The following is a 7,574-nucleotide window of genomic DNA, read 5'->3' on the forward strand; positions in this document are numbered from 1 at the left end:
CATCTTACTGATGCATCCCTACGCACTGAACTGCAATTTGAACTGCTGTCTTATCTAAAACAACTGAAAAGGTGGGGAGGCGCTGAAAATCAAAATCATTTCACCTGTAAAAGATCAAATGTAGAATTTGGAAATTTTTCTTTAATGATTATAAAAACTTTTTTTTTTTTTTATTAATTAGAACATAAAGAAAAGGATACAAATTATTTATTTATATTTATTGACAATGTTTTAGCTGTCATATCTCTCACTGACCGGTCGGTGCTGAACAAACTAAAACCACAAAAAGAAACTCTTTCTGATTCACTCATTTTGTAAATGGATATTAATAATAATGGAGGCTATTACAAAGACTCATGGGAAATTCTCCTACATTTTTTTTTTTAAATTAACTTATTTATCAAGTAATTTATTTTTTCCACATCGGCATACTGCTACAATTCTCAACAGTCAAGAACGGACATTTTTCTTTTCATTAAATTAAAATTAATTTTAGGAAAATGTGACAAACAAAATAATTTCTCATAGATAAACTGTATTTAAAAAAAAGAAATGAAGAAAAGTAAACAGAAACACAGAGAGAGAGAAAGGAAAATAAAATAAGAATTGGTCAAAGTTGTAAAGGAAAAAAAAAAGATGACCAACACTAAAGCATTATTTAAATGGACATATATTTAAGAAGAAAAAAGGAAATATATAATAAATGTAAAGAATAAAAATACACTGACTTCTCTTCTCAAATTCTTGTTTTCTTTTTTTTTTTGCTTGGTGTGAAATTTCCAAATATGGATTGTTCACGTGTGTATGTGTATTTGATAGAACTAACAGGATATGTTTTAATATAATCTATAGCTGGCGGAATCATTAGCACTTCAGACAAAATATTTAGTGGCACTTTGTCCATCTGTACATCCTGAGTTCAAATTCCACCAAGGTCAAGTTTGCCTTCCACCCTTACGTAGTTGATAGAATAAGTAACAGTTGAGCACTGGGGTCAAAGTTGTAATCAGCTTATTCCCACACTCAAATTTGTTGGCATTGTGCTAAAATTTGAAACCAATATTTTAATTAGCCTTCCTTGAATTAATTGGCCCTTGAATCACCAACTGAATTATATATATATATATACACACACACACACACACACACATACATACATACTTATATGGTTGATGTTAGGAAGGACATCCAGTCATAGAAACCTTGCCAAATCAGACTGGGGTCTGGTGTAGCCCCTCAGCTTATCACCCCTGGTCAAACCATCGAACCTGTGCTAGCCTGGACAACGGACATTAAATGATGATGATGATGATACATATTTATACATATATGCATGTATATGCATCTTTGTAAGCCTAGTACTTATTCCATCGGTCTCCTTTGCCGAACCGCTAAGTTACGGGGACGTAAACACACCAGCATCGGTTGTCAAACGATGTTGGGGGGACAAATACAAACACACAAACACACAAATATATATATACATATATATGACGGGCTTCTTTCAGTTTCCGTCTACCAAATCCACTCACAAGGCTCGAGGCCATAGTAGAAGACACTTGCCCAAGGTGCCACACAGTGGGACTGAACCTGGAACCATGTGGTTGGTAAGCAAACTACTTACCATACAGCCACTCCTAGCTCTAGTTTTCTTTTTAACTTTTTCCCCTATATTTTTCCATCTGAATCCCATCCAAAAGGTTTATTATTTAAATCCAAATTCCGACTTCAGCTGCAATAATTTTTTTAGCTTCTACATCTTGTTCTGTACTTTTTCTGGTTCACTTGATTAAGAAAATTATTGCTCCTACGCCCACAGTATCATTATCGTCATCATCAATTAATACATGATTTAATATATCAATGCTGGCAAGGTTTGGATGGTTCATCAGTATTCAGTAAGCCAGAAAACTGCGTCAAGCTCCAATGTCTGCATTCTCTTTCTCCATATATATGTGTGTGTGTATATAAACATATACATATATACACACAGACACACGTATATAAATATATATTTGTACATATATAATACACATAAATGTGTGTGTACATATATGTATGTATAAAATATTAATATATATTTATGCCTTCCATACATGTTTTTATGTTTTTATTCATACAGACTGTACTTAGTCTGTGTTACCTACTTACAGCAAGGTGAACTGGTACATACATATAAACACCACACACACACAAACACATAACTGAAAGCAATCAACTATAGGAAACTTAAATAATTCAGGTTTACATTGTAGAAATAGCAGAACAATACAGAATATTGGTGCTCGCCGTCGTCGTCGTCGTCATGGTGATGGGGTTTTTGGTGATGATGATGAAGATGGTGGTGGTCGTTCCCATCATCGTGGTGATGATGATGATGATGATAATAACAGCAATTATAATAAACGGATAAAATAATTAAAGTAGATACCACTAATGTTTTTCAATTATTTATTATAGTTATTCATTTTCCTTTTATTCATTATTCATGTCATCTCCACGATTTTTTTTTTTTCTAGAAATTATTGGCAAATTTATTTTTCGTTTTTTATTCCCCCCCCCCCCATATTTTATATGCAGTAAATGAGATGCGAGACAAGAACATCCTCCTCTCCCTTCAAAAGTAGATGGAGAATCATTCATTATGTTGTTGAAGTAGTACTAAAAGCTTCTCCTTAAACAAAAGAGTTCACTAGAGAAATTTTGCAGATTGAATTTTCTAAATCAATGAGGTGACAGAGTATAGTCTGCATAAATAGGTGGGCAGGGAATGTGTGTGTTGGCACTCCGTCGCTTACGACGTCGAGGGTTCCAGTTGATCCGATCAACAGAACGGCCTGCTCGTGAAATTAACGTGCAAGTGGCTGAAAGTTGTGGTGGAAGAGTATAGCAGGGTTCGCCACCATCCCCTGTAGTTATTCAATTATTTATTATCATCCACATGGATGATAGCTCACTTGCATTTAATGAGGCTGCAAAGAAAGAGACCTGGAGATGTCTCTATGAAAGGCTTCTTAATGGAGAGAATGAATGGAAGAAAGAAAGTCTGCCACATGTTGACCCAACTGAGGGACCAGTTATCCAAATTGACAGTACCTTGGTAGATAAAGCAATTAAGGATAGAAAGACAGGGAAAACCCCCGGCCCATCAGGAATCACTGCTGAGATGCTTAAAATATCTGGCAGTGTACACTATGGTCTAAACAGACAAAATACTGCTAAGCATTTCGTCCGGTGTGCTAATGGTTCTGCCAGCTCACCACTTTAGTATCGCCTGACTGGCATTCGTGCAGGTGACACGTAAAAGCACCTACTACACTCTCGGAGTGGTTGGCATTAGGAAGAGCATCCAGCTGTAGAAACTCTGCCAAATCAGATTGGAGCCTGGTGTAGCCTTTGGGTTCCACCAGTCCTCAGTCAAATCGTCCAACCCATGCCAGCATGGAAAGCGGACGTTAGACGATGATGATCATCATCATCATAGTAGGCGCATTAGGTATAATAAAAAAAATATCCAGACAAATACATAACAAAAACACCAGGACTTACAAATATATATAACATACAGAAACTTGCACTACTGGGTACTGCACACATCCTACGCAAAACACTTTCAATACAGTAAACCATAAGAGCATCACAGCACATACCCAAGGCACACAGAGCTGCGCTCGGCAGTGAAGTGAAAGCACGTTATAAAAATAAAACTACTGAACAATAACAATAATAATACTGTCCGAGATCCTTGTTGTGACTTGACAGATGACTAAAGACACTGGAGCATTTTTATGTACACTGTGTAATGAAGGACTAATAATAATAATCAGACAAGGAAAAACAAACTTGCTTACTGACTGATTCATCATGTCTGTTTGTTTCCAGGATTGTGAAGAAAAAAGATGAAAAATAAAAAAAATACAATCCCTTAAAATTTGAAAGTTTGTAAGATTGTAAGATTGTAATAATTGGTACATTAGGGGCTGTGAGTAATGATATAAACACATGGTTCAAGGAGATTGGAATAAAATGTCCTGCAGAGCTTCTACAGAAAATTTGCCTCTTAGGAACAGGGAAGATTATCTGAAGGGCTTTGAGCACTTGAAAGATTATTGAAAGTTTGTGGATATCTAAGGTAACAGGTAGTTATTGTTATCCACATAAGCTCTACAAGTAAAAGATAAAAGTCAAACAAAAAATAAAAAGCAAAATTTTGTTTCCATTTAGAAATGTCCACATACCAGTGTCACCTTATGAAAAGATTGATAATACATAAATGTCCACTTAAAAGTGTTTACACAGAACTGTCACCTTAAAAATTGATTGACATTTGACAAATGTCTGCTTGGAAATGTCTACATACTAATGTCCATTTGGAAATGCTTACACAGAACTGTCATCTTACAAATTGACTGATAACAGACAAATGTCTACTTGGAGATATCTACAAACAAATGTCACCTTACAAATTGACTGAAAACAGACAAATGGCCACTTAGAAATGTCTACACGCAATTGCCTGTTTATAAAAAGATTAGGTTTCCCAAATAAACTTCAGCAATGATTGAGGAGTATGTCTTTTTCAAATGAGAGATGGAGGCCATCTTTCTCTCCTTTACTCTGACAATTCATCATTAACCAGTTGTTACGTGATTAACATAACAAATAAGATTGCTTTGGACAGATTTCTTTTTTATGTGTCTGTCTGGGTGTATATAATGTGTATGTGGTGTGTGTGTGCGTGCATGTGTGCATATTTGTGTTTGCTTATGTGGTGCATATGTATATATATGTGCATGTGTGTGTATTTGTGTCGTGTGTGTATGTGTATGTATGTAGTGTAATGTATCTGTTTATGTGTATGCATGTTTATATGGTATACATACACATGTGGTGTACTTCTATGTATGTATAAGTGTAAATGTGGTGTATGTATGTGTGTACATGTATTTGTATGCTTCTATGTTGCATGTGGCATGTGCGCGCACGTGTGTATGTATCTGTATGTGCACACGCATGTGTGTGTGTTTGTCTATGTAGTGTATGTCTGTGTATATGTTTATATATGTGCGTGTTGTGTGTATAAATGTTAAAATTCTCTTCCGTATGTTATGTTTCCTTGTGTATGAGTGTGTGTACATAATATGTGCACCTTATGAATATATATGTGTGTATGTGTGCATCATGTTTTTATGTATAAATGTATGTGTAGGTGTTCAATTCTGCAGGTTGTATACACATGTTGACACATGCATATGTGTCTATATAAATGTATGGGCATATACTGTACTACATAAGGTACGTACTTTATATATATATATATGTATATATATATATATATTAGTAGATTTGTACATGTGTGTCTTTAAGTATGTCTGTATTTTTGCATATATGGAGCTATAAGTATTCATTCTTCTATCTCGTGGCGTGCATGCAATGAATTTCTTTGCCCCGCCCCCTGGCGATTTTTCGTATTCCTCCGATTTACAGATGGGAGATTCTGAATATGCAATCACCCCCAGTATGACCTAGAATAAGCAGGGAATAAAAAAAAATGGCTCTGTAGAGATGAGCCTGAAATAAGTGTATTGTTTGTATTTATCTCTCTTCGAAACGTCAGTACTTTCCCATCCTCGCTCTCACTTAAGAATGTCTAAAAATCATAAGTGAAATGGAATAAAGATGAAATTGGATTCTGTTAATATTTTTGCATATTCGGAATCTCTGTTAAAGGTAGGAATCCGAAAAATTTTTTCACAAAAATTCGTTTTTCAAAGGGGTGCGATTCTGCATTAGCCTCTATACCTATTGGTTCAGCTGAATCAATTTGAAATGATTTAATAAAGAGAACACATTTAGTTACATTATATGGCCATGGTTTTAGATAGTTACGCTCTTGAAGACAAGTCAGGTGCTTTATCATGCTACTTGTTAATTCCGGGAAAATTATTGATACTCAAGCAGACTGTTCTGAGACTTACTGAACTCCGTATATTAAAAGACTACGTCTCACGCACACACATTGAAAATACACGCATATACATGAATACACACACAATGAAAGACAGCGAAAAGTCAACATTGTAAAAAAACCCACCCCCAAAACTGTTGTGGCAGAAGTCAACATCTCTGAGATTGAAACAAGACACTTATTTACGGCTGTAAATAGACTACATCCAGTAGCACAGAAAGGAAAACCTATGTAGGTTAGGTTTGACGAAGAAGTCGAACCATTTCTCCTACGAAACAATACTGATGTAAGACGGTCGAACCTTACGTTATAACAAACACTAACCAAAACCTGCAATATATACCCATTAATATATTATTTTATTTTTTTGGCTATTCTTCGTTTTAATGTCCTAAAATGTTATTTACCTCATTTATAAATTTATTCAGTTCAACGATCTTTCTGGGCAAATATATCTATCATATTTTCATAGAAATCTTCTCTTTTCATCAATTGTTGTAATAAATCTTTTTCAATTGACATTAGTGCTGACCCAGACAGTCTTCTTTCTCCTGTTGCATTTCTTTGGTATCTTTTGATTCTACTTTATTTCATTACAATTTGCCATAGGGGCAGAACACAGAGTAGCTGCGGGCTGGACAAACACATTAATGAGATGAAATGAATTATAAATATGATGATATAAATGGGAGAAGACAAAAGCCGCCCGCCGAACTTTGCTTCTCTAAAACACTGTCCTTTTATAAATCAGAAAAATTTACAAATTGAGGCGGCTACGAACCTCGTACATAAAACACCAAATTATTAAGGCACTTGCTTCTTATAATATTTCAGAAATGGATCGCTCTACAGAAGTAGTGGTAGACGGAATTGTCAAAATCAACTTGCACAGATTAAAGAAACAAAACACTTATATATTTGTTTTCAGAACACTCCAAAAATATAATAAGGCAAACAGATGTTTTGGATAAAGAAAAATTCAAACTTACCGCCAAGTTCTTCCACCATGTCAGCTGTCTAACTGAGGAATTATGGGATTGCTGTTAGCAACAATTATATACTAACAAAAAGACAGAGAGGGGGTGTCTGTCACGTGGGTCTTCTCAAAGCAGACGTACAAGTCACTCAGAGAGGGGGAGGGGAGGCAGAATATTTCGAAAACACCTGGACAGATTTTCTTTGGAACAAAGCAACTATTTTATGTAATTTTCCGATGATATGGATTAAAAATCATAGAGCATGCAGTGCATATCTTGCATATTTGAGAGTGCACGCCCCTGATATATATATATATATATAAAGATATCTATCTAGATATATATATATATATATATGTATGTGTGTGTGTGTGTGTGTGTGTGTATATATATGTATTAGTAGATTTGTACATGTGTGTCTTTAAGTATGTCTGTGTATTTTTGCATATATGGAGCTATAAGTATTCATTCTTCTATCTGTGTATGCATATCTGTAATTGTGCATTTATGATTGCATTTGTATGTGTGTATGTGAGTTGACTTGTGTATGTGCAGATGTGTGTGTTAATACTTGTGTGTGTATATGTGTATGTCAACTTGTGTATATGAAGCTGTGTGTGTTAGTCTAT

At 35.0% G+C, this 7,574-nt stretch overlaps 1 long non-coding RNA gene across 2 annotated transcripts in view; it reads right to left on the bottom strand.

Annotated features, from left to right (window-relative positions):
* LOC128250663 (uncharacterized) overlaps positions 1-7,574 on the bottom strand; it is a 31,867-nt gene that overhangs the window by 23,020 nt on the left and 1,273 nt on the right. The window contains exon 1 of one of the 2 annotated variants that reach the window (XR_008266672.1): positions 6,958-7,508. The exons of the other annotated variant lie outside the window; for it this stretch is intronic. This is a non-coding gene — a long non-coding RNA (uncharacterized LOC128250663). Of the gene's footprint in view, positions 1-6,957; positions 7,509-7,574 lie in introns of those variants that run through there. 2 annotated transcript variants of the gene reach the window in all.

This window comes from Octopus bimaculoides, chromosome 24 (assembly GCF_001194135.2).
Source record: "Octopus bimaculoides isolate UCB-OBI-ISO-001 chromosome 24, ASM119413v2, whole genome shotgun sequence".
Lineage (NCBI taxonomy): Eukaryota > Metazoa > Mollusca > Cephalopoda > Octopoda > Octopodidae > Octopus > Octopus bimaculoides.